The sequence below is a fragment of the Bufo gargarizans genome, chromosome 5 (assembly GCF_014858855.1).
Source record: "Bufo gargarizans isolate SCDJY-AF-19 chromosome 5, ASM1485885v1, whole genome shotgun sequence".
Classification (NCBI taxonomy): Eukaryota; Metazoa; Chordata; class Amphibia; order Anura; family Bufonidae; genus Bufo; species Bufo gargarizans.
This window is the reverse complement of record NC_058084.1, coordinates 62,896,483-62,923,418: the sequence shown is the minus strand read 5'-3', so window position 1 is coordinate 62,923,418 and position 26,936 is coordinate 62,896,483. Positions and strand designations below refer to the sequence as shown.

Below are 26,936 nucleotides of genomic sequence, written 5' to 3'. Positions count from 1 at the left end.
GGTGCTCAGTACATAAGGGGAGATGCTGAGGGGGTGCTCAGTACACAAGGAGATATGCAGGGGGGGTGCTCAGTACATGAAAGGAGATGCTGGGGGTTGCTCAGTACATGAGGGGAGATGCTGGGCGGGTGTTCAGTACATTAGGAGAGATGCAGGAGGTGCTCAGTACATGAGAGGAGATGCTGGGGGTGCTCAGTACATAAGGGGAGATTCTGTGGAGGATAGGGGTTTTCAGTGTATGAGGGGAGATGCTGTGGAGGATGGGGGTGCTCAGTGTATGAGGGGAGATGGTGTGGAGGATGGGGGTGCTCAGTGTATGAGGGGAGAAGCTGTGGAGGATGGGGGTACTCAGTGTATGAGGGGAGATGCTGTGGAGGATGGGGGTGCTCAGTGTATGAGGGGAGATGCTGTGGAGGATGGGGGTGCTCAGTGTATGAGGGGAGATGCTGTGGAGGATGGAAGTGCTCAGTGTATGAGGGGAGATGCTGTGGAGGATGGAAGTGCTCAGTGTAATTTTGGGATCTCATGTGGGCTCTGTGTTAAGAAGGGTTTATCCAGGGATGAATGTGATAATAAAAGTATTGATCCATCTCTGATCCCTGCTGCACTCCGTCCACTACTTCCCGTATCCTCGCTGGTCTATGTACTTCTATGTCCCCCTCCACTGAGACATGAGACCACTGCAGCCAGTGATTGAGAAGTGAGCGGTGGGATCAAATAAATTTCAGTACTTTTATTATTTTATCATGTTCTCAGCACTTTTAAAGTAAACTAATGTAGGCACATGGGGCAGCACTGGGCATAGTATTGGTGGACACTACAGGGAGGCAGTGTTAAAAGAGGCAACTATATAGGGAGGTTATTTGTTATAGAGGGTCGGGGTGGACTGCAGAAACAACAAGCCAAAGTCAAAGGTGTGGCAGGCGCAGCACTATGAAGTGCCTTTTGCGCTGTGGCATTAGAAGAATTTTGATATCTCTGACTTTTAGTCTAACCAGACTGCCTGTTACTCTGTAATTCCTCTAGCGCCGTTCTATGGAAACAGTAGGTTTAAAGAGCACACCAAATGCTTGAAATAACTTATTTATTAACTTCAACTTTTCTTCATATGTAACACTGCCGCCTCCACAGCAGATAGTCCATGTACAAACACGTGTTGAATAAAGTATCATAAAATGGCTGTATGCATAAGATGGTGGTTTAACTGTTCAATCTTGTCAATCAACATAAAATGGTGGATATAGTTCTCTCTCTTCAGTATCTGTACTCTCACTTTAAGTTATTTAATCACTTTATGATCTCTCTGAGAGGTGTATCTGAGGGCTAACTAATAGTTCTACTTGCTGAATTTGGTTGCAATTTGCAGTATGCAGTTAGCAGTAATTATTTGCAGATTGGTTATGATCTGGTATGGTTGTATGCAATTTGGAATTTGAATTTGCAATTGTGAACTTTCTAGTTTGCAATTGGTGGAACGGTAAGTAAACACCCATAAAACTGGTTCAGTATAAAGTTGTAATCATTGTATTAACAGTAGGAACATTATATAACTGTTTTAAATACCAATTTTAGCCTCTCTGCTTCCATATAACACAACTCTTAGGGGAAATGTCTTTTCAGCTCCTGTCTCTGGTGTAATGATTCTAGCAGCTCCTGCTAGGGAATTTCCCACACAGGCTGTGTGTGAGGCTGGCTGTGATTGGCCAAAACCCTTGCTATGTGTGAGGCTGGCTGTGATTGATCAAAACTCTTGCTGTGTGTGAGGCTGGCTGTGATTGGCCAAGACTCCTGCTGTGTGTTAGGCTGGCTATGATTGGTCTAGACTCCTACCCAGCAGCAACAGTTTAACTCTATGCTTTCTGTTGTTTCTGTTGTGTCATTGAGCTTACCACACATCCATATAATGAATCTTAAAGGCATATTATCTTTTCTGCTTCTATGAACACAATATATATAACAGTTATATGACATTCAAACATGAAGTCACTGTAAATAACTCTGTTTTTGTCTTTAACACACAAACATAGGAACTGTATTAAGGTTATTGGTAGGTCTAGCTGTATAAACATATAAGCTGTATTAGCAACCTAGGACAGGTCTTAGCTGGTCAGCTACACTCCCACCAAAATTACCTATAATTCTATGTTGTTAGTGGTAGGACTTGAACATGAATTTGAGGAATTTTCCATCAGGTTCTCAACTTCCAAGTGTCTTTTATCACTCTCAAGTAGAACAACTAACTTCTGTATAGGACTTTTTCCCTTTTTGTCAAGTTTTGAGTCTCCTATTTGTAACTACACGCTTCTTATTAGTTTGTCTTCCTCCTTTTGAACTTCTAGAACATTGGCAAATTTCAATGGACTTCTAGGTAAATCTTCTTCTTTCACTAACACTATGTCACCAACTTGGACATTTCTTCTGGGTGTTTTCCATTTACTTCTTAGCATAAGATTGGCTAAGTACTCTTTCCTCCATTTATTCCAAAACTGATCTGATAGACATTGAACTCTTCGCCATCTCCTTTTAGCATATAAATCCTCTTGGGTGAACTTGCCAGGCGGTGGCTGTATGTAATCAGACTTAAGGTGAAGTAGATGGTTGGGAGGAGTTAAAGGGTCCAAACTTGCTGGATCGTTGATATTATCAACTGTAAGTGGACGACTGTTAACAATAGATATTACTTCACAGAATAGGGTCCTAAGTGAAGCATCATCTATTCTTCCGGCGTTCCTTTTCAACACTGAACTTAACACATTTCTTACAGTTCTGATTTGTCTTTCCCAAACTCCTCTGTATGGCTTGTATGTGGAGCAATCATGTGAAAAATCACACTGTTTGGCCTCATGCACACGGCCGTTGTTTTGGTCCGCATCCTAGCCGCAGTTTTGGCAGCTCGGATGCGGACCCATTCACTTCAATGGGTCCGCAAAAGATGTGGACAGCACTCCGTGTGCTGTCCGCATCCGTTGCTCAGTTCTGTGGTCCTCAAAAAAAATATAACCTGTCTTATTCTTGTGCACACTTTGCGGACAGGAATAGGCAGTTATATTAAAGGCTCTCCATGCCGTTCTGCAAATTGAGGAACGCACACGGACACCATCCGTGCTTTGCGGATCCGCGATATGCGGACCACAAAACACACAACGGTCGTGTACATGTAGCCTTTCTCTAACAAATACTCAGTTACTTTTTCTTTATCGATCTCTTTTAGAGCTTTCTTCAATTCATTCTTTGCTCTGACAAAATTAGATCCTTGGTCAGATCTAAGCTCTCTGACAGTACCTCTAATGGCTATGACACATCTCAAGGCTTTGATGAATGCGTCAGTTGACATAGCCTCTAACATTTCCAGCTAAATTGCTCTGGAGCTCAGACATGTAAATATTAGTCCATATGTCTTGTACTCCTTGCGGTTCTGTCTTGTATTCCTTGTGGTTGGTGATGAATGGGCCAAAGCAATCCATTCCGCTATAAATAAATGGTGGTGATGGGTTTACACAATCTGCCAGTAAATCTGCCATTCTTTATTCTTCGGTAGGTCTACGTGCCTTTCTGCAGACTACACATTTACTTATATACTTTGCTATAACTTTGCTTTCTTTCACAATCCAGTAATGACCTTCTCTCAAACAGCTTTGGGTAAAGCTTCTTCCTTGATGCAAGGATTTGTTGTGGTAGTGATCAATAATCAATCTTGTGAAGGTAGAGTTTTTGGGTAGAATTGCTGGATGCTTCACTCTGCTAGGTAACGATGCATTTTCCAGTCTCCCTCCCACCTATAGTATACCATCCTGCAGAACAAAATTAAGCTTGTACAATGGGTGGTTGTTTGGAAGCCTTTTAGGTTCTTGACTAAATCTCTTCAACTCTTCACTGTAGAATCTCTGTTGAATGAGTCTTATGACTGTTTCTTCAGCTTTCATTCTTTCCTCTACATTCAATAATTCCTTCTTTCTGATTCCCTTTGCCAAACGTTGAATTCGAGCTACTACTTTTATGACTGTATTCCATTTTGAACATCTGGATAGTCTTTCAAGTATGTCATCTTGACACTTGGCAGCAGTGCTCAATGTTTGTACAACTTGTACTACTTTTGCTTCTGGATCACCCATAGACAAATCTGTGTAACCTTTACTGGGCGTGATATCCTTTCCCCAAAAGGAACTCTGGACCGGTGGACCAGTTAGAATTTTTCAATTCTGTTACATTCAGGCCTCTTGAAGCATGATCTGCTAGGTTATGCTTTGTGTCAATGTGATGCCAATGTTCTGAATTTATTTCCCAAATTTTCTCAACTTTGTTGGCGACAAAGATATGGAATCTTCGAGATTCATTGTTTATGTATCCTAGGACAACTTGTGAGTCTGCCCAAAAATGTTTTCAATTCCAATTCTTCTTTCAGAAACGTGCTTACTGATGCTGAAACTACGGCTGCTGTCAGTTCAAGTCTTGGCATTGAATACTGGTAGGTGCAACTCTGTCCTTCCCCATAACCAGGGCACAGTGTATCTTTTCTTCTCCTATCACTCTGATGTAGGAGCACTGACCATAACCATAACTACTAGCATCTGAAAAGTGATGAAATTCTATTTTCTTGTACTTTCGGAAATCATGAGGTACAAAACATCTGGGTATTCGAACTTCTCTCAAGTTTTGCAAAGTCTCTAATCCAACTCTCCCACCTTGGCCTCAAATTTTCTGGTATGGCCTCATCCCATCGCAACTTCTGTCTGCATAATTCTCGTAGTATTTATTTTGCTCTAAGGATTACTGGGGCCAGCAATCTCAATGGATCATATAAAGAAGCCACTGCGGAAAGAATGGTGCGTCTAGTTGCAACTTTCTCTTCAATAGATATTTCAAAGAAGAACTTGTCATTCTCTACATTCCATCCCAATCCAAGTACATTTTGAACTGGAAGATGATCATAATTAATATCTACATTCTTCACTGATGCACGTTCAGAGTCACTTATGGATTCCAGTACCTCTCTGTTGTTTGAGATAAATTTATGAAGGCGCAGGTTTCCTCTTGGGCATAAATCTCCTTCTTTGGATATTCTTCATGTAGTGGTGTAGGATGGTATCCTTTGCAAACGCTGCATGTGGCCTTTTTCTTACACTCCTTAGTAACATGGCCTTTTCCTAGACATCCAAAACACAGTTGGTTATCAAGTACAATTTTTTTATTTTCATCTGGGGACTTCTCCTTCAATTGTTGGCAATTGTGTATTGAGTGGTTCTCTCCACAGAACATACACTTGAAGGTAGTCTGAAGATTTGTTGGTTCTGTCTCTCTACTTATCCCAGTAGTGACTTTGAACTTGCTCTCGTAAGTATCTAGCCCTTTAGCTGCTGCGTTGGTTGCAAAGCTAGTTGCTCTTGCGCGTCTTATCTCTCTTGCAGGCCTTTCTTCTAAGGATTTTAAGACATAAGATGATGTTACTGGATTACATGCTATCCGTGCTTCCTTATTGACGAACTCAGAGAACTATTTAAAACTTGGAAAGTTCTTGCCTAGATCTAACTGTTCAGTCACATAGCGATTCCATCTAGAAGCCACTTCTTCAGGTAGCTTGGCAAGCATCCTGTGGTTTTCTAGATAATTATTCAGTACTTCTAGTCTTTGAACATGTGGTATTGCTGTATGCTTGCAGGAAGTCACCATACTCTTGGAGTCTGAAGTGTTCTTTAGGACCTATTTTGGGCCAGTTATTAAATTTCTCTCTAAAAGCTCTTTGTACTAAGAAAGGATGACCATATCTTGCATTCAATTTTTCCCAAGCTTGCTTGTAGGCTTCTTTGTCTTTTCTATGTTAACTGGACTGAAGCAATGATGCTCAATGATCATTTCAAAACTTGCCTTCCACTCTATGAACTTCAGTACGTCTCCTAAAAATACAGTAGCTTCCAGAACGGGAAGTCTAGCGAGGACTGTTCTCTGTTGTCTTGGTGGGACAATGGTTGTAACATTCTCCTGACAGGGTGCAGTGATATCTAGGAATAGAATCATCCAGTTCTTTTTTCTCACTTAGTTCTGAATTAGGTGAGTCCCCTTCTTCATTTTTTCTGTTAGACATAGAAGGTAAGTTCACACACCTTTTTCCTAACACTGGACTAGGCCTTTCTTTGTCTTTCTGTTCAGGGATAGAAGGATAATTACTTATTTCCTCACTAAGTGCTGGAGATTTCCTTCCATTCTCCTAGGAGTATGTAGGAAAGTAGGAGTCTGCCTTTTTACTTTGTACAGATTTGAACCCATGACTACTCTGACTCATATTCTCCTTGTGTACTCTGAGTCTGGCTTCTATGATCTTAACTTCTTTCTGCCTTTCCAGACATTTTATCTGTTGGTGCCGTGCTTCCATTTCAGCTTCCATCTGATGGCGTTGTACATCCTTTTCAGCTTCCTTTTCAGCCATCAGTTGGCGCTGCGCCTCGATGGCAGCTTCCATTTCAATTTCCGCTCTCTTGACAGCAAGTTGTTCAGCTAATTCCTTTCTTTTGGCTGAAGTACTTGAGGACTCTGATATGTGGGTGGCACTTCTGCTAGCGAAGGAAGTCACACTTGAGATTGTGGTACCACCTAAGGACCTAGCAAAGTCTCTCATAAAAAGCTCATTCATTCTACTTCTTGCTTTAACTTCATCATAGTTTTCTGCAGATGATAGTTCTCTCATGAGCTTTACCAAATCTTTAGTGACTGCAGTACATGTGTCCATGTTCCTTACAATATCCTGGGAAGGTGTCGTAAACGACCGCAGGTTGACATATGCTGCCATAAGCTCTGATTCAGATTCTTTTACCGTCTCTACCATATAACTCAAGTTTCATTTTATACTTTCTTGCTTTAGCTTTCTACGAATGTCTTTAAAGGGTTTCTGTCATCAGAAAAATCCCCTGCCTGCCGCCATTCGCGGTAAATAATAACTTTTATAATATGCAAATGAGCCTCTCACCGTCCTCTCACCGTTTGGCACGCCCTTGTAAAGGTGATTGACATCCTCCATGCTCCGAACATCCCGCGCCGTCCATTTTAGTATTAGGCGCAGGCACAGTGAGTGAAGGACGCTCGCCTGCTGCCGTCCTTCACTCACTGCACCTGCGCCTAATACTAAATAGGACGGCGTAGGCGCGGGATTTGCGTGTGCACGAAGGAGACCGAGGATGTCAATCACCTTTACAAGGGCGTGCCAAACGGTGAGAGGACGGAGCCTCTAGGTGCTGCAGCAACTCCCCACTAGCACCCAGAGGCTCATTTGCATATGATAAAAGTCGTTATTTAGCATGAACGGCGGCAGGCAGGGAGATATAAGTCAGACAGTTATGTTCTGCTGACATTAGCACATCGCTAATGTCAGCCAGCTACATAGCGATTTTTCTGATGACAGAAACCCTTTATTGTATGATTTACACCTATCATACATCCAGGTAAACTTTTTCTCTTTTAATGCTGCTTCTTGCTCCAAATTTTCCAGCATCTTTGAGGTCAGTTTTCTGGCACGTGATGGACTAGATTTGTCTGAGGCAAGACTAATGCTGCATCAGACTCTTCTAACTCAGACAGGTTCCCTTGCTCTTCCCCCTCTATTCAATCTATCTTTGTATCCCCTAATAGTGGCATGGTAATACTAGGCTCAGACATTTTACTTTAAATGCTATAACAATCAATACGAATAATATGATGCCTTTCACTTTAAATGCAATATTGACAAATTCAGAAATAAATGACTTTCACTTTAAATGTAACAGCGATAAATGCAGGCAATAAATGACTTACTTTAAATGCAATAGCAATAGATGCAGGTAATAAATGTATTACAAACTGACCTTTGTCTTTTATTCCTGAACACGAAAATGTCTCTTTATGCCAAAACCTATGTGCAATGATAAGTAATAAAAGGAAAGCTCTGACCTTATTCTGAAGAGCAGGAACAAATGTCAGTCTTAAAAGAGACGTGTCTTTTCTTGCTGTAATGCGATGATCTGCGCTGACTTGCGATGCTCTGCGATGACTTGTGATACTCTGAGATGACTTGCGATGTCCTTTGCAGACTTGTAATGCTCTGTGCAGACTCGCGATGCTCTGTGCAGACTTACGATGCTCTGTGCAGACTTGTGATGCTCTGGCTTGGATACTCTGCTTGCAGGCTTTGGGCCTAGTGGCGGGAAACTAGCTGGCTGCAGTACGTGGTCTCTCCGTGGATAGCGGTGTGGGTTCTGTAGCTCTGGACTTTGGCCTCCCACCATGCGTCTCTTTCTCTCTCTAGGGATCGCAGGAGGGTTGGCGCTCTTTCTCTGACTATTTTGCCTTTGCCGTTCTGCCACTTTAAGAGGCGACTGCAGTTTGACTAATGCACACGTTCTATGGCTTGTATGGTAGCTCCGCTGAGGTGTCTTTGTTTGCTCACTCAGAGAACAGTTGTTGTGCGGCGGTATATGCTGGCACTCCGCTGCTCTAATGCGCTCTTTTCTGTGCAAGTTGAGGAGTACTATCGCTTTGCCCTCTGAGGGTAATAGTTCCACTGTGCCACAGCGCAAAAGGCACTTAATAGTGCTGCGCCTGCCACAAAAGGTATAAGCTGAATTTCCTGGTCCCTAATGCAAAATCGGTAACAGACCTCCTCTAGCCTGTGCCATTTATTAATACTGGTGTCTTTTTATGTGGCAGAGGGGGCTGCGCACCCCTGGCCGAAAATGTGTGCGCATGAACTTCTGGAAACAAACTGAAAAGAAAAGGAAAGTGAACAAACTGAGATCTGTAGAGACTTTAAACGTAAATGGGAAGGGAGGGGGGGGGGGGCTTTTGTATTGGTTGTTCGCCCTGTTGGCAAAATTCCCTAGAAATTGCCCTGTATATATATATATATATATATATATAGATGTTGCCCCACCAACCGTTCAGCATCAGAGAACATTGAAAACACTCCTTACAGTTATACAATAAAAGGGCATCCAATATAAATGGGCCTTCCACTTCATATTTAATTTTCCAGTACCACAATTGGACCCATTCCTGTACTAAACCAGTTGGATCTCCTGCCTACTAGCCCAGAACCTTGCTCACTGGATAAAAGACCAGCTATACACTTCTGTGTACCAAAGTGACCAGACCCTCTCCACCTGAGAGCTGAGTTGCTGTGTGGACTGTATATCTTCCTTTCATAGAGAGTTACAGACCATAGCCATCCTATGAAATTCAACTTAGTCCCACACTAGAGGGACTCTATACCAGGCTTAGGACTGCTGGTCTCCCTGCTGGTCACCTGTGGACCTTAGAATCCTTGCAAAAACTTCAGGGGTCCAGACAGACAGTCTATATTACATTGTTTAGATGTTAAAGGGAACCTGTCACCGGGATTTTGTGTATAGTGCTGAGGACATGGGTTGCTAGATGGCCGCTAGAACATCCGCAATACCCAGTCCCCATAGCTCTGTGTGCTTTTATTGTTTAAAAAACCTGATTTGATACATATGCAAATGAATCTGAGATGAGTCCTGTCCCTGACTCATCTCACGTACAGGACTCATCTGGGGTTAATTTGCATATGTATCAAATCAGGTTTTTTACACAATAAAAGCACACAGAGCTATGGGGACTGGGTATTGCGGATGTGCTAGCAGCTGTCTAGCAACCCATGTCCTCAGCTCTACACCCAAAATCCAGGTGACAGGTTCCCTTTAACTCTTAAAAAAATATACTTTGTTTTCATTACTAGTGATGAGCAGCAGGAGCAAAATTCGAATTCGCGATATTTCACGAATATTTGGGTGAATATTCGCCATATATTCGAGAATTTGTGAATCCATGATCATTATTTTCTTGATTGCGAAAATTTGCATAAAATTTGCATGAACTGGTATTTAAAAAAAATCGAATATTCGCGATTCGAAATATGTTTTGCGATATTCTAAATATTTGCGAATTCTCAAAGTGCCGATATTCGCGATTAAAATTAGCAATTCGAATATTTGTGAGCAACACTATTCATTACTTGTTCTTACATGGTTGCTTTAAATGTGCTGTTTCGTCTAATCCCTACTTGGGGTTCCCAACTTCGATGTATTCAGCTTAGGCCACTTTCACACTGGCATTTTGGCTTTCCGTTTGTGAGATCCGTTTAGGGCTCTCAAAAGCGGTCCAAAACAGATCAGTTTTGCCCTGAAGCATTTTTAATGGAAAAGGATCCGTTCAGAAGGTATCAGTATGCCTCAGTTCCGTCTCCATTCCGCTCTGGATCTGCCTGACGAAGCGGAGCCAAACACAATAGAAAACAGATCTGGCACAATAAAAAAAATGATCCGTCCCCCATTGACTTTCAAAGGTGTTCAAGACGGATCTGTCATGGCTATAGAAGACATAATACAACCAGATCTGTTCATGACGGATGCATGCGGTTGTATTATTGAAACTGAAGCGCTTTTGCAGATCCATGACAGATCCACAAAAAACGCTAGTGTGAAAGTAGCCTTAGGTCTCCTGCACACGACCGTTGTGTGCACCCGTGGCCGTTGTCCAGTTTAACGTATTTTTCTGCGGTCCCATTGACTTTCAAGTCAATGGGTCCGTGAAAATCACGGATGCACACAAGATTGTCATCCACGTCCGTGATCCTTGTCCGTGATCCGTGTCCGTTTTTTCCTATCATTTCAATGGCAAACTTGACTTAGATATATTTTTTTCATGTCCGTGGATCCTCCAAAAATCACGGAAGACCCACGGAAGAAAAAACGGACACGGATCACGGTACAACGGAACCACGTTTTGCAGGACGTTAAAAAATACTGTTGTGCGCAGGAGGCCTTACAGTGTTAATTAATGCCTCATTCACACTTCCGTGTCCGTGATAAAATCCATGATAGGGTGGTCAGTGATTCATCCATGAAGATGTCCATGAAGGATCCGTGTTTGGTCCGTGTGTCCATTTTTTGCTCTGCATGTGTCATCCATGGTCCACAGACACTGCACAGCTCAAAATTTATTTTTATAGCATCTTCCCCTAATGGTCATGAAACATGGATGGCATCAGTGTTGCGTCTGTGTTTTTCATAGACTATGATGGATCTGTGAACACGGACAAAATAGAGCATGCTTTGGTGCTCAAACCACGGACAGTGCTAAAACATGGATGTGGGAACACACACATTAAAATGAATGGGTAAGTGTGCTGCCCATGGAGAATGGCCAAAACGTGCCTCCTTACTTCCAAAACAGAGACGGATACATTCATGGATGAACATTTCCTTAAGAGGTACACAGACGCAGGGGCAGACTGGGAAATAAGGTGGCCCTGGAAAAAAAAAAAAAAGTTGCCCAGTGTTGTAGGCAGGTCCAAATTTACAGAAGGCGGGGCAACACAAGTAGGCAGTTTCAAGAGAAGGATGTGGAGCCAACAATGCCTTTTTTACAGCATATGATACCTCCCTAGCATAACCAAATACCACAGTGCAGCTCAAAATACTGCCCCAGCAAAACCAAATACCACAGTGCAGCTCAAAATACTGCCCCAGCAAAACCAAATACCACAGTGCAGCGCAAAATACTGCCACCTCCACTGCAGTATTCAACTCTATCACTGTCCCAGGGACAGTGATACAGTTGAGTTTCGGAGGGCACCTGTAGCCGCTGGCCAAGGTCCTAGCATTAAAGGGGTTGTCTCACTTCAGCAAGTGGCATTCATCATGTAGATGGCATTTACAAGGCACTTCCTAATGTATTGTTATTATCCATATTATCTCCTTTGCTGGCTGGATTCATTTTTACATCACATTATACACTGCTCGTTTCCATTGTTACGACCACCCTGCAATCCATCAGCGGTGGTCATGCTTGAACACTATAGGAAAAAGCACCAGCCTCTCTGGTGACTGGGACCATGGAAGTGCGCATAGTCCAGCACTTTTTCCTATAGTGTGCAAGCGCGACCACCGCTGATGGATTGCAGGGTGGTCTTAACCATAGAAACAAGCAGTGTATAATGTGATGGAAAAAATGGATCCAGCCAGCAAAGCAAGCAATATGGATAACAACAATACATTAGGAAGTGCCTAGTATTAACTTTACCCATGTGATAAATGCTATTTGCTGAGGTGAGACAACCCCTTTAATTGATGCTAAGAGCATCAGATCGTTATGTACCCTGCCGGTGAGTCAGCCCCCTGGGCATCGACCAACTGGAGAATTTTCCTGTAGGGTCTGTGTGATTTATCCAGCCCCAAGCATGGTCTGCCTCACTGTTTCATCCAGGACATAGTACATTTTTTATCTATTTAACCTGCTTTGATCTATGATGTTATTTACAATATTTATCTTCCTCCAACTGACCCCCTGATGAACCTTGGGGGGGAAACGTGTCGGGGTTAAAAATATTACTGACATCATTATCTGTGTGATATTCCCAACGTACAGGGCCAGACAGGGCAGGTACGGGGACAGGGAGATCCCACCATCGGGGATCATCCCTGGGCAAAGGTTAACCTAGGGCGGGTACAGGGAGAGAATCATCCCCAGCACCCATCAAAGTGCCCTAACCTTCCTTCCAGTGGCGTAACTATAGGGGTCGCAGCGGTCGCAGTTGCGACCGGGCCCCTAAGCCAGAGGACCCCCTTTGCCAGTGGTAACGATCGCAGTCGCAGAGTGATTTAAAAATGTTTAATCTTATAATGGCCAGTCAGGTCGTGCCTGACCGGCGGCACAGCGCTGCGCTCTCACAGTTAATTACATCCGGCCCCACCCCTGGCCACACCTCCACCAATCTGGCGCTGCTTTCTTGCTGTAATCTCACCAGTTCACGCGGGCCCGCGGCGCATGCATGATGACGGGAGTGGAGCAGTCTTCTCAGATAAGGTGTGTAAATGTGCACACACCGCTGGCTTCTTAACTCACAGAGGGGCACCTGGCAGTGTGGCACAGTGGCAATACACAGGGGACTGGTATGGCAGCAAATCTTTCATAGGGGCCCGGCCTCGGGGACAAAATCATGACATATATAGGGATAAAGTGATTTTTTTTTTATATATATATATATATATATATATATACAGAGTGGGCAAAAAATGTAATATATACACAGGGGACAAATGTAATATATACAAAGGGCAAAATGGATTTATATAAAGGCACGACCCTATCGTTATGACCCTGCCCTTGCCCCCTGTATATATATATCCATTTTGCCCGCTCTGTCTATATTTCATGATTTTGCCCCCCAAGGCTGGGCCCCTATGAAGGATTTGCTGTTATGCCAGTCCCCTGTGTATGACAGGGGAAGGGGGGGTCGGGTCCAGTGGGGGGGCCCCAAATCAAAGTTTGCCCCAGGGCCCATAGAACTTTAGTTACGCCTCTGCTTCCTCCTAACCTATACCTATCACCAGCGTCACAAGTGCCCTTGTGGAATTTGCACTATCTACATGCTATTCATTTCACCAATTCCCGGTGGTAGATGGGCGACATCCTGTACTGATACTTTTTAGGTCACCCAGTTATCACAGGGTGATGTATTCTACTTTTTAATTGAACCAATAAAAGCTATATTTTAAAGGGTCCAAAACTCTAGGTTAATACTCACTTCACGGACACCTATATTACTGCTATATATCTAACTTTTCTCCGAGATTTTTTGACCAGTCCGTCCCTGCACACACAGAATATAATTGTATGGCACCATCTATATGTCATTTATTATAATTAGGGATCATAACATCTGAAGTCGATTTGCATAAAACTTTGTTTCAATACTGTACGGCGCGAGTGCTCCATACAGTATTAGAATGTATTTGCTCCGATGAGCTGAAGCTATTACTACGTGAAGTCTCGCGAAACACAATGACTTCAGAAATTGATTTATACTGTTAGGCCTCCTGCACACGAACCTGTGCGCCTCGTTGCCATATTGCGGACCGCATTTGCAGATCCGCAATACACGGGTGCCGTTCCGTGGGCATTCTGCATCTCGGATGTGGACCCATTCACTTCAGTGGGTCCGCAAATCCGGAGATTCGGAATAGTTCGGAACGGAAGCACGGAACGGAACCCTACGGAAGCACTATGGAGTGCTTCCATGGGGTTTCGTCCCGTACTTCAGTACCGCAAAAAGATAGAATATGTCCTATCTTTTTGTGGAACGGCCGGATCGCGGACCCATTAAAGTGAATGGATCCGCTGCGGCTGCCCCACGGGCGGTGTTCGTGCATTGCGGCTGCATTTTGCGGGCCGCAGCACGACCTCGGGGCGCACACGTTCTTGTGCAGGAGGCATAAGAAACCATTTCCCGAACTCGGGTTCGGTTCCAAATGTTTTTTTATAGTATAAATCAATTTCTAAAGTTATTATGTGAAGTCTCGCGAGACTTCACATAGTAATAACTTCGGCTCATCGAAGCCAATACATTGTAATACTGTACTGTACTGTACTGTACAGCGCTCTCTCTGTACAGTATTGAAACAAAGTTTTATGCAAATTGACTTCGGATGTTTCGTTGGTCCGTGACCGTTTTTTCATCAGTAGGTCTTCCTTGATTTTTGGAGGATCCACGGACATGAAAAAAAAATTGTTTTGGTGTCCGCCTGGCCGTGCGGAGCCAAACGGATCCGTCCTGAATTACAATGCAAGTCAATGGGGACGGATCCGTTTGACGTTGACACAATATGGTGCAATTGCAAACGGATCCGTCCCCCATTGACTTTCAATGTAAAGTCAGGAGTCCCTTTTATACCATCGGATTGGAGTTTTCTCCAATCCGATGGTATATTTTAACTTGAAGCGTCCCCATCACCATGGGAACGCCTCTAGGTTAGAATATACTGTCGGATATGAGTTAGATCGTGAAACTCAGATCCGACAGTATATTCTAACACAGAGGCGTTCCCATGGTGATGGGGACGCTTCAGGTTAGAATATACTAAAAGAACTGTGTACATGACAGTGCAGGTGCAGGTGCTGGCAGGCAGCAGGGGGCAGACCCCCCCTCCCCCCCCCTGTAGTTAACTCATTGGTGGCCAGTGCGGCCGGCCCCCTCTCCCTCCCATGTAGTTAACTCATTGGTGGCGATTGCGGCCGGCCCCCCTCCCTCCCCTGTAGTTAACTCATTGGTGGCCAGTGCGGCCGGCCCCCCCTCCCTCCCATGTAGTTAACTCGTTGGTGGCCAGTGGGCCCTCCCCCCTCCCTTGAAAGTCAATGGGTCAGCGGAAAAAAAAAACGGAAAACGGCACAACGGCCACGGATGCACACAACGGTCGTGTGCATGAGGCCTAATACTGTACGGAAATCAATTTGCTCATCCCTAATTATAATAGTAGAGGGTGATAGGTCATCCTTCGAAAAGTCTTTTGGTCTATAAAATTGGCTTTCAGGTAATGCATGAGCTGCACCACTGCACCGTTTTTAGCCATGTTCCAGACAGAAAAATGTCCGCCTAGCAAGTCAAAGCCTCTCCTCATATCCATCTATTACAAATACATGGCACATGTCATATTCTGCATCTTCTGATACAAATTCTTGCCTGCCCCACCTTTAACTAAAGACTGCGTATGTCTTTTGCTAGTGAAGCCAGTTACATCGGCACGCGCAGTAGGGATGTATCCAGCGCTGAACAGTCCAGGCGGTCGGCAGAAATGAAATGGGACATTGAAAGGAAAATATTTTTTCGCCAAGCGCAGTAACATTATCTGCGCGCATTTCCAATCTGTACAGTAGATCCTCAGTGAAGCTTGCACTTTGCTATATCGCCGAATATCTGCCTCTTCAGATGGCTTATACGAGATGACCACTCAGCACTCGTCAAGATTTATTCCTGACGGACGGCAGCAGATGATTGCAGCACTGTTTAACCTTGGAAAGTTGAGCCTGCTCCCTGAGCTGAGTATTAGTCTATTTCTACTGCCGGGAGAGATTTGGGAAGGGTTAATTAAAGCACTTTTAAAAGCATGGCAGAATGTGCAGGTGAAAGGGCGGGAATAAAAATGTGCTGAGACAGAAATGGCAGGAAACAGCTGACACTCGACTCCCAGCTGACGTCAGCCCGCACCCTATCCATTCCTCTGCGGGAATACAAGATTAGCGTCTCTGTTCTCCTCCAGCACCTTCCTTCCCCGCTCATTGCTATCATGTAACCGGCCATGGAAATATTTCTGCTGTAGCTAATAATAGGAGTTATGCCTCACGGTTATGTAATACTGGATATACATTTGTAGCGCTTGCTCTGTCTCCTCAATGACATAATGGCATGAAGTGAACACAATGATGAGAGTAGCTTCCTGGGGGGAACCAAGATGTAACGCTTGAAATTAAACATGATAGTCTTGCTGTGAGCTCACACTATGGGGGGAGATTTATCAAAACTGCTGTAAAGGAAAACTGGCTTAGTTGTTCATATCAACCAATCAGATTCCACCTTTCATTTTCCAAAGGAGCTCTGAAAATGAAAAGGTAGAATCCGCTGCATGAAAGACAGCCAAGCCCCGTTCCGGACAGCAGAGACGCGGAGCATTTACATGACTGATAACGCTCCGTGACTCTCTGTGACCTTTTTACTACAAAATCACAGAGACAACTTTATCTCACCGTAATTTTGTAGTAAAAAGATCACAGAGAGGCAAAGAGAGGCATTATTAATCATGCTAATGCTCCGTGTCTCTGCTGTCCGGAGCGGGGCTTGGCACTCTTTCACGCAGTGGATTACCCGCAGGGCATCTGCTCGTGTGAAAGAGCCCCAAGGCTTCTTTCACATCTGCGTTTTTGCTGCATCCATCATGAATCAGCAAAAATGCTTCCATTAAGATAATACAACCGGTTGCATCCGCTATGAATGAATACGGTTGTATTATCTCTAAAATAACCATAACTTTTTTTCTTTTGTGTCCGAGAAAACGGATCCAGCACCATTGACTTACATTGTGTTTCATGCCGGATCGGTCTAGATCAGTATCCCATGATGCAGTTTGCAGCGTTTTTCTGTCTGGCATGGGAACGCAAGAAAACGGAACGGCATGCATTCTGGTGCATTCTGTTCACCTTAGTTTTGTCCCCATTATGCCAGTATTATCCAATTCTGGAGGTCAGGCCGGGAGCTGCACGGCAGACTCGCTGCGGAAGGAACGTTCGTCTGCAAGGGGCCTTACTAACATTTATGCCTGGAAATAGGCGTAAAGGTTGGTTAACAAAACAAACTAGAAACTAAAGTAGATTTAACTCCTGGAGCATCTGGACTGCTGGAGGTGCACCTCATCATAAATTAGGCAGATCCTCCAGCAGCACAAAGGGGACACAAAGCCCGCTATAAAAAGGCGGTCTTTGTAAATAAGTCCCATTGAGACTGCTGCAAAGAGCTGCGTCATAGGAATAATGTAACCATTATGTTTTATATCTATGAACTCTATGGGATTCCCTTAGGCCCCTTTCACACGAGCGAGTTTTCAGAATTGAACGCATTGCACCCGCACTAAATCCTGACCCCTTCATTTCCATGGGTCTGTGCACATGAGCGTTGTTTTTTATTCATCATCTCTGTGTTACGTGAAAATTGCAGCATCTTCTATATTCAGCGTCTTTCACGCAGCTCTGGTCAATAGAAGTGAATGGGGCTTCAGTGAAAAACGCATTGCATCCCGATGTACCGTAATCCAGATGCAAAGCGTGTTTAATTGGTGATTGCTAGGAGATGTTGTTTGTAATTCTTCCGGTTTTTTTTCACGCGTGTGAAAAAACACATCAAAATTGATAGCATCTGCGTGAAAAAACTGAAACACTGAATGCAATCGCAGACAAAACTGACTACACTTGCCTGCAAAACCATCAGTTTTTTTTTTTCCTGAACAGATCCAGACAATCCGCATTGTTTGTGTAAAAGAGGCCTTATGATTATATTAATCCGGAAATTATATCACTGCTTATGTTATACGTATTTTGTCTATTTCTTCTTTAGTCAAAAACAAGTGAAAATCTTTAGAACATATTTTTATTACACTTTTGTCAGACCCAGAACACATCAAGAAACATTCATACTTTACAGCCCTTCGTGACCCAAAGCTGATGTGCACTGATTCAGTAGGAAAAAAAAGCCACTTCAAAGTCCAGCCTCCGGCCATTCTGTCTGAGACTCATTTATCGAGACCATCTAAAGGCTCCTTATATCACTGCTTGGATGAACCACATTGATGTCTTAGGCTGAGTTCACACTTAAGTTATTTGGTCAATTATTTCCATCAGTTACTGTGAGCCAAAGCCCGTAGTGAAGCCTGCTCAGATATAAGGTATAATAGAAAAATATTCACCTGTTCTGTGTATTAGATCTTCAGCATAGATAATAAATATCTGATGGGTCGTGGTCCGAGGCTGATCAGCTGTTTGATGAGGCACAGCTCCGTACCTTGTATAGTGGCTGTGCTTGGTATTTCAGCCCAGGCCTATTCACTTTACCATGTGACCAATGAACACGACACCACTGGCCTAGAAAGAGGCTGCAGCCCTCAGTGGAGCACCGCGGCCTCTTCAAATAACGGATCAGAAGGAGTGCTGGGAGTCGGACCCCCAGCGATCAGATATTGACGATCTATCCTGAGGATAGGACATTAATATTGAACTTCCAGATAACCCCTTTAATGCACAATGACTAGTCCTGAGCATAATCCTCATTTGATTTTAAGACTGATTTCCACAAGACTGACAGCTACATTAGCCCCCAACTTCCATTTGCCATGTTCACATGGCTCATTGCATGACATGACAAGAGGGGGACGCTGCATTACACATCACCATTATTCATTAACTCCATTAAATGTATAATACGCATGGAAAACCACATCTGGAGCATTCAGAACCTAACAAAGCAGGTCATTGAGGGTGTTTATTTAAGCAGTTTTGTTCCTAAATGTCCCCAACTGAACTTTGCCGACTGAGGGCTGACAAACATAATAGATTCCCAGGACTCCAACCCAGCCTGAACCCCCATACCAAGCAGTCCTAACTGTGGCGGGCTGCAGGCATCAATGTCTACACTAGTGGGCAAACTGGGACAAAGTCTCCTGTTTTCTCTCTTAATCTTTTCCTGTCGAAGCACAATTTTCCAAAACGTGACATGACAGGGGCTCACTTTACCCTCAGGCGTTCCCAATCCACCATTATTTGTCAGATCGGGTAAATTGTGCCTACAAATACTGAAGTAGGAAATAACTATTGATGTGCAATGTCTACTCCTTTAAAGTGATGCTATATGGCAGTTTTTTGGTTCCAGTTCCAATTTCCGTTGTAAGTTATAGTAAATCTAGCTGGCCAAATGAAGCCATCTGCTAAGCCCTGTCAATCCAGAAAGAGAGGGAGGGTATAGTGAGGAAGCAGTTGTAGCCAGGGTGCATAGAGTGACTTGCGTCCACCTTCCATGTTCTTAAAGGGGTCTTCCCATCTCAGACAATGGGGGCATATTGCTAGATTATGCCCCCATTGTCTGATAGGTGCGGGCCCCACCTCTTGGACCTGCACCTACACCTACACCGAGAACGGAGCCCTTAAAATGGTGGAGGGTGCACTGCGCATGCGCAGCCACCCTCCATTCATCTCTATAAGGCCTCCGAAAATAGCCGAGCACTGGATTGGCTATTTCCGTCGGCCCCATAGGAATCAATAGGAGTGGTGGCCGCGCAAGCCACCACCTTTCCCGCACCCAGTGGGACCCGCACCACTGAACCCTCACCTATCAGACAATGGGGACATATCCTAGCGATATGCCCCCATTGTCTCAGATGGGAATAGCCTTTTAATTGCTTATTTGCATAGTGATTAGAGGGGTTATCACACGTGATGCAAGGGTGTAGTACGCCAGTCCCTTAGGGTGAGCGAATGTGAGGTCACGAGGGTCAGTTAACAGACCGAGGGTTGCTCTTAGTACTCACAGTTTGTAGGATACCCTGGGCAGACGTACAGCAGTGATGGAGAGGCTGGCACGTAGATCCTCTGGGGCACTCTCTGGTTATAGGGACCAGGCCGGGTGATAGGTGAGGTGCCCTGGATGTTATAGGTTTAGCGTGCCTACGGCAAGATCCCTTACAGTTCGTGATGCCAGTGCCGGTAACGGTGGCACACCGATTTGTTGGAGGAATAATGGAGGTACACACGTTTGTAGTGAACTAGAACTCCTCTTTACTGAACAGCTTCAACTTCAACTATATATAGGCTTCAAACAGTTCCATATGAAAGATTTTGGTAACAGGCAGGCTTCACATAAATGGCAGGTAGAATCCTAGCAAGATACTCAGAGGGAATAAAACTCACAGATCAGGCTGTACTTTCTTCAGATCCTGTCTGGCTTTCTCCAAGGCCCGTATGCCCTATAGCTGGCTTTATCCTTGGGTAGGGAAACCTTCCTCTGGTATAAATCCTCTTGCTGTAAATATCCTTCTGCCCTTCAGCTTTCTACTTGGCTGAATAAAATTGGCTCTGCTCTGTAATTTACAAGATGCTAGATATCTTCAGGAGGCAACTTCTTCCCCTGGATGCAAGCTAGGAACCTGGGATATCTAGCTGCATGTTAGAAGCTGAACCTCAGCTGCTCTCTAGCTAAAGTGAACACTGGCTTCTAACCACACACTGCCTCTCCCTGGACTGGACCTGTCTATATATACTAGGGGGTTCCCTAGCTCCCTCTACTGCCTAGGAGGAGGAACTACACCCCTAACAGGCCTGGTACACAGGAGATAACATGACAATACACATTATAATGCAATACAAAATACCATGACCACGTTCCACAAGAGGTGGGGAGCAACGTGACCCTTGAGTAGTGCCCACATTTACGTAGTGGGACACTACAAGGAGAGCAGGTCACTCCTGTGATTAGCTGCAGCCGTCACATGTTCCCCGTTTCCCTTGTTATCATATGTGGATGTCAGAGGGGAGCGGAAGTGCCTGTCCGAGAACCAAACAGACCAAATCTAGTGACAGGTACCAGGTGAGTATCATCACCACTGTGGGTTTGCCATGTCTGGAGGTCTGATTTTGTCTCAGATAACATAGTAACATAGTTTATAAGGCTGAAAAAAGACATTTGTCCATCCAGTTCGGTCTGTCATCCTGCCAATTTTCCCCACTTTAGGGGAAAAAATTCCTTCCTGACTCCAATCAGGCAATCAGAATAACTCCCTGGATCCCTCTCTAGTAGCTATAGCCTGTAATATTATTACACTCCAGAAATACATCCAGGCCCCTCTTTAATTCCTTTATTGTACTCACCATCACCACCTCCTCAGGCAGAGAGTTCCATAGTTTCACTGCTCTTACCGTAAAGAATCCTCTTCTATGTTTGTGTACAAACCTTCTTTCCTCCAGACGCAGAGGATGTCCCCTCGTCACAGTCACAGTCCTAGGGATAAATAGCTGATGGGATAGATCTTTGTACTGACCCCTGATATATTTATACATAGTAATTAGATCTCCCTTCAGTCGTCTCTTTTATAAAGCGAATAACCCTAAGGCACATAAGGGGGGCTACTGGCACATAAGGGGGGCTACTGGCACATAAGGGGCTGCTACTGGCACATGATAAGGGGCGGCTACTGGCACATGATAAGGGGCGGGTACTGGCACATGATAAGGGGCAGCTACTGGCACATAAGGGGTGGCTACTGGCGCATAAGGGGTGGCTACTGGCACATGATAAGGGGCGGCTACTGGCACATAAGGGGGTTTACTGGCACATAATAAGGGGGGATACTGGCACATGATAGGGGGGGCACTCTGGCTACTGGCACATGATTGGGGGCATCTATGGGGGCACATCTTACTGGCACATGATTGAGGCATCTATTGGGGCACTTATTACTGGCAGATTATTGGGTGGCACTATAGGGCCATCTACTGAGGCTAAAAAGAAGGGGTATTTTATATGGGGTGCTCTGTATAGGGGCATTTTATACTGGGACACATTATGGTGGGTACTATGGGGAAGGGGGGGAGCACTATAGGGGGTCATCTACGAGGGCACTGAGAAGGGGTATTTTATATTGGCACATTATAGGGACATTAGGTCAACTGGGGGCATTACAAATGGGTATGTTTTGCACATTATAAGGAGAATAGTTACTACTGGGGGGGCATTATGGTGGGCTTTATTACTCCCCCATGGTATGACCCGCTAGTAGCAGCACCAGCCTCTCCCTGCTCTGCTATCCCTCTGCCCTTTCTCCAAATACTTATTATGAAATCTTTCCCATTAGGATAAAGCACAACATCAGCTCCGCCGAGCCCCCGGCCAAAGTGTGGAAGTGGTGTCCGAGATCCCCAAGGGCCAAGTAACTGTAAGTTTTTATGTGAAATATGTTTATGTTTGTAGATGATCTTTATTATTGATTTTACATGGCAGATTTTTTATTTTTTTTGCAGCATATGGGTGAGATTTTATAAATATTTTTATTATTTGGTCGAAAGGCTCATGGGGGGGATTGTAACAGGACTGCCGTAGAATATATAAAATAGCTGGTCAAGTAAAATGTTCCATGCAACAATCATTAAATAGGTGGCCAACTTAAAAGGGGCGGGTCAAAGGGCGTGATAAAACACTGTCTGAGCATGCTGAGAGTTGTAGTTTTGCAATAGTTGGAGGCATCCTGGTTAGGAAAACACTGTGATAATATGAACAATGGGGGTTCTACAAAAGAGCTATCGTGGGGCAAAGTTCATATTCGTGTTTACATACGTGTTTTAAAATGAATGCTTTCTCCTATTATAAACAAGTAAATAATGACGCAATGCTGTGGGGCTGGTATGCAACTTTCTCCAGGGCTGGTTTTTAGCCCCAGTCCGGCCCTGTCACTGAGCCAGTTACTTACCCACATACAAGCATTCTCATTTTATATACTAACCTTTTATATTGACATACACAAACAAAATATAGACTGAGACTAAACGGGTTTGGTCGCGAAATATAAATATACTAGTGTGATTTAATACATCAGATAAAAAAGTGGACTACACCTGAGGGGACATGACACAATAAACCAATTATTGTCAAAAAATTATACTTTAAATCCATACCATTTGGTGCACAACAATTATTAAGAGACATGTGCCCCTTAATAATTGTGTCACATCTGACAGATTAGCACTGGCAAAATGGCAGTCGCAGTTTATTCTCCCCCCCCCCCCCCCGCCACCTTCCCTAGTTTTCCCAGTCATTTGGTGACACCCCCTCACCCCAAGTATCTGATTTGTGGACATTTCTCCTTGGCCTTGCAGCCTCTGATGACTGGCAGTATAGCGGCTGCTTGTAGGTTTGGTTCATGGTCCATCTGAGGCTGACTTGTTGTTTAGTGCACTGACCCTGGCACGTGGCACCTGTTGTTTGAAGTTGTGCTGGCAGCACAGAATTCTGCCCGGTGCGTCTAAACATATGTAGGTCATTGGGCGCCCCTTGGGTCCTGTTCCATGTCTTATTTATAAATGCAAACAAAACAAGAACATAAATGTGAAGATCTAGAGGCATGTCCTTGAAATACACAAGTGTCCCATTCATATGGTTGTCTGCAGTGACTTCAGGAAGCACAACTTCAATAAGGGTCAAAGTGAGAAGAAAAAGCAATGAAATAGTACACAAGCAGAACGCTAATGATTTCTGTAGACAAAATAGGTGCAGGGGAGAAGCTGGTCCTTTATTACAATGCAGTATGAATAGGCAGTAGCTTAAGACAGGAGCGGACAATTTTGACCATGAAAGATGTCCGTTGTTATAGACATGATCCAACCATGGGGACATAACATTAAATTGCAGGCACAGATTTATAGAACTGTATCAAAGAAAAAAATGTATATATTGTCCACAGTAACCAATCACAGCACAGCTTTCATTTCTCAAAAGCAAAATTCCAATTAAAATGTGTGCTGTTTTTAGTTCCCATGGGGAACAAATACAGTTTTTCTTTTAGACAATTCAGTGTGAGGTACCATATACATTTAAGAGTTGGTATGGAGATGACATAGTTAGTTAATATTAGTGGGAGTGCAGTAACCCAGTCGATTACTGCTAAAAAGCTAATTTGTTGCCTTGTGTTATGCCCTGTATGTGATCCCTTCAGCTGTAAAAAAGGAAACAGAAGGACGAAAATGCAGGAGGGAGCAAAGGATACGAGGAAAAAATGTCTCTGATAGGACAGGTTTCGAAGGCGGCACGCCTTCTTCATCAGACATAGTAGAATACAGCAGAGGCATGATTTATATAAGTGCACGTATTATACAAAACATAGACCAGAGTACAAGTAATATATGAAACAAGATATAGACTACAAAAAAATTTACAGACAATTACAAAAAAATGTCTAAAAACAACAAGTAAGGGTATTTTCACACTGGTGTTAGAAGAATCCGGCAGGCAGTTCCGGAATAACGGATCCAGTATAAAAAAAATTCAAAGCTAGAAATAACTGCGCATGCGCAGAACGGAAAACAGGATCCGGCGATGCGGCAATTTAACGAACACTTGGTACCGGATCCGGCATTAATACATTTCAATTTTTAAGTGTGGTAGTGTTCCGGGATTTTATCCGGAAAATATACCATACAAGGGACGGAACTGAAGACATTCTGATGCATACTGAACGGATTGCTTTCCATTTAGAATGCATTGGGACAAAACTGATGCGTTTTTTTCCGGTACTGAGTTACTTTACCGGATTTCAATACCGGAAAAGAATAACGCTAGTGTTAAAGTACCCTCTATTGCCTGACTCTTTTGATTCACTCAGACCCTCCAGCATTAGTGTACAGAGCCAGAAGGTCCAATAAGCATTCCTCAGGGAGGAACGTGTAGTCCGATTGTAAGGAGCTGCATGGGTCTGTGCAGTGTGAGGCCTACGAAAAGGATCCTTAAAGGGATTCTGTCACCAGGTTTCACCCCTGTCAGCTAAAAATATGCTGATGTTCAGGGCGTCTTCACGATTCCTAATGTGGGCTTATAAATGTCATCTGTAGGCTTATTTAGCTAAAAAACAGCTATTACTAACCTGTCAGTCAAACAAATAAGGTGCCCAAGGGGATGTTAATGGATGCAAGGCTGCACCCGCCGCCGTTCATGCCCAGCGCCGCCTTTCCAGACTTCTGCGCCGCCTCCTAATCCTCTGTGCCGCCTCTCGCTCTCCCTCCCTCCCCCCTCCTTCTGCTGTAAGATCTCGCACTTGCGCACAGGGCTCTGCCTGATGCGCTCGTGCGGACTTCTCCATTTGGCTTCATACAGCGAAGTGCGCATGCACCGGCACTTCGCTCAACCCCTGTATGCGCGAGATCTTACAGCAGAAGGAGGGGGGAGGGAGGGAGAGCGAGAGGCGGCACAGAGGATTAGGAGGTGGCGCAGAAGTCTGGAAAGGCGGCGATGGGCACGAACGGCGGTGGGTGCAGCCTTGCATCCATTAACATCCCATTGGGCACCTTATTTGTTTGACTGACAGGTTAGTAATAGCTGTTTTTTAGCTAAATAAGCCTACAGATGCCATTTATAAGCCCACATTAGGAATCGTGAAGACGCCCTGAACATCAGGATTTTTTTAGCTGACAGGGGTGAAACCTGGTGACAGAATCCCTTTAATGCTGAGAACAAGTGCCAAAGTCTGAATAGGAAGAGAACTGCCATTTCTATAGAAGGTAGAGCAACCTGTAAAAGGAACAGAACTTAGTCTGTCGTAAAAAGTGGGTGGGCGCCCTATGGTGGTTGCATTAGGAAGATTGCAAAGTGTTCTCATAGAAGAAATTCAGGGAGGATTACTCCCATCATTGTTGCTGCCTATATACAGCTGTTGGGAAAAGCAAGTTTTCCACTATGTTTGTTTTTATCTCCGGAGCCCATAGAACAGATGAGAATGGGGAAATCACAGTTACAGAAGGCAGGAGGCTCCTGTGATGTTCAGAATCAGTTCTTTTTATCAGGCTTAGGATCTCAGCTAGCTCTGACACGCCCCCACTTCCTCTCTGCCGCCCCCACTTCCTGTCTGCCACCCCTACTTCCTCTCTGCCTATTCTGTGCCTGTTACTAGGGACGGATCTAGCCTGACAACAGGCAGAGGACTGCAAATTAGGTAGACGTGAGACCGTGACTTTACAGCTTTTTTTCAGGTGGATGCAGGCATATTTTTTTAAATGCAGTGATTTTAAAATTTGCTATTTACACCATTCTCTATTAACTGAAATTAAAATGTGTAAAAGTACAGCAACTCTTTAAGACCACTGTGAACAGTTCTTAGTAGACAGGGGAGGTGCTATCAGTGATTGATAGCTTTCTCTGTATATGTGTGTATACATAGATATCCCCTCTCCTCACATAACAACTCCCCTGTGTACTGAGAGATGTTCACAAAGGTTGTCTTACGTTATAAATTTATATCTTTGCATTTTCTAAGTTACAAGTTTTACAGAATCTTTTCCCACAAAAAATATATATCAATCTGCTCAGCTCCTCCTGCTCTATAACATTCTGACTGCATTATGTGGTGACAGGTCCTCTTTAAGACTCCAGAACTGAATTAATCTGTGATATATCACTGTCTGTAATATTACTGCTCTCCAGTGGTTTTCTATGTTCTAACCTGTGTAGGATTTGGCAGGGAGGGCAAGTATAAGATAAATAATATAATTCTCCATGTCAACACATCCTTAGGGGTCATCATTTTTGGGACAGAATCTAGAGAGGGCAAGTAAGGTAACTGCTTGGGGCCTTCACTATTTTTCATTGATAGCACCGCTGGGGTTAACAATTCTGGCTCAGTCCTTGTAAGATGTTAGGTGTGGGCTGGTCCTGCACATAACCTTAAGTCAGTTATAGGGAGAATTTGTAGAAAGAGGAAGCTGTGACCTTATGCTCTCTGTTAGGCCCAAAAAGCTACAGAGACTGACCAATCTCTGCATGATCTACTGAAGGAGAAGATTAAGACAAAGGAGAGAACTTGAAAACCTAGTGTCTGAATGGCCAA

At 44.1% G+C, this 26,936-nt stretch overlaps 1 protein-coding gene across 1 annotated transcript in view; it reads left to right on the top strand.

Annotated features, from left to right (window-relative positions):
• Positions 1-26,936, top strand: part of LY96 (lymphocyte antigen 96) — a 196,189-nt gene that overhangs the window by 116,461 nt on the left and 52,792 nt on the right. The gene's annotated exons all lie outside the window — the stretch shown is intronic.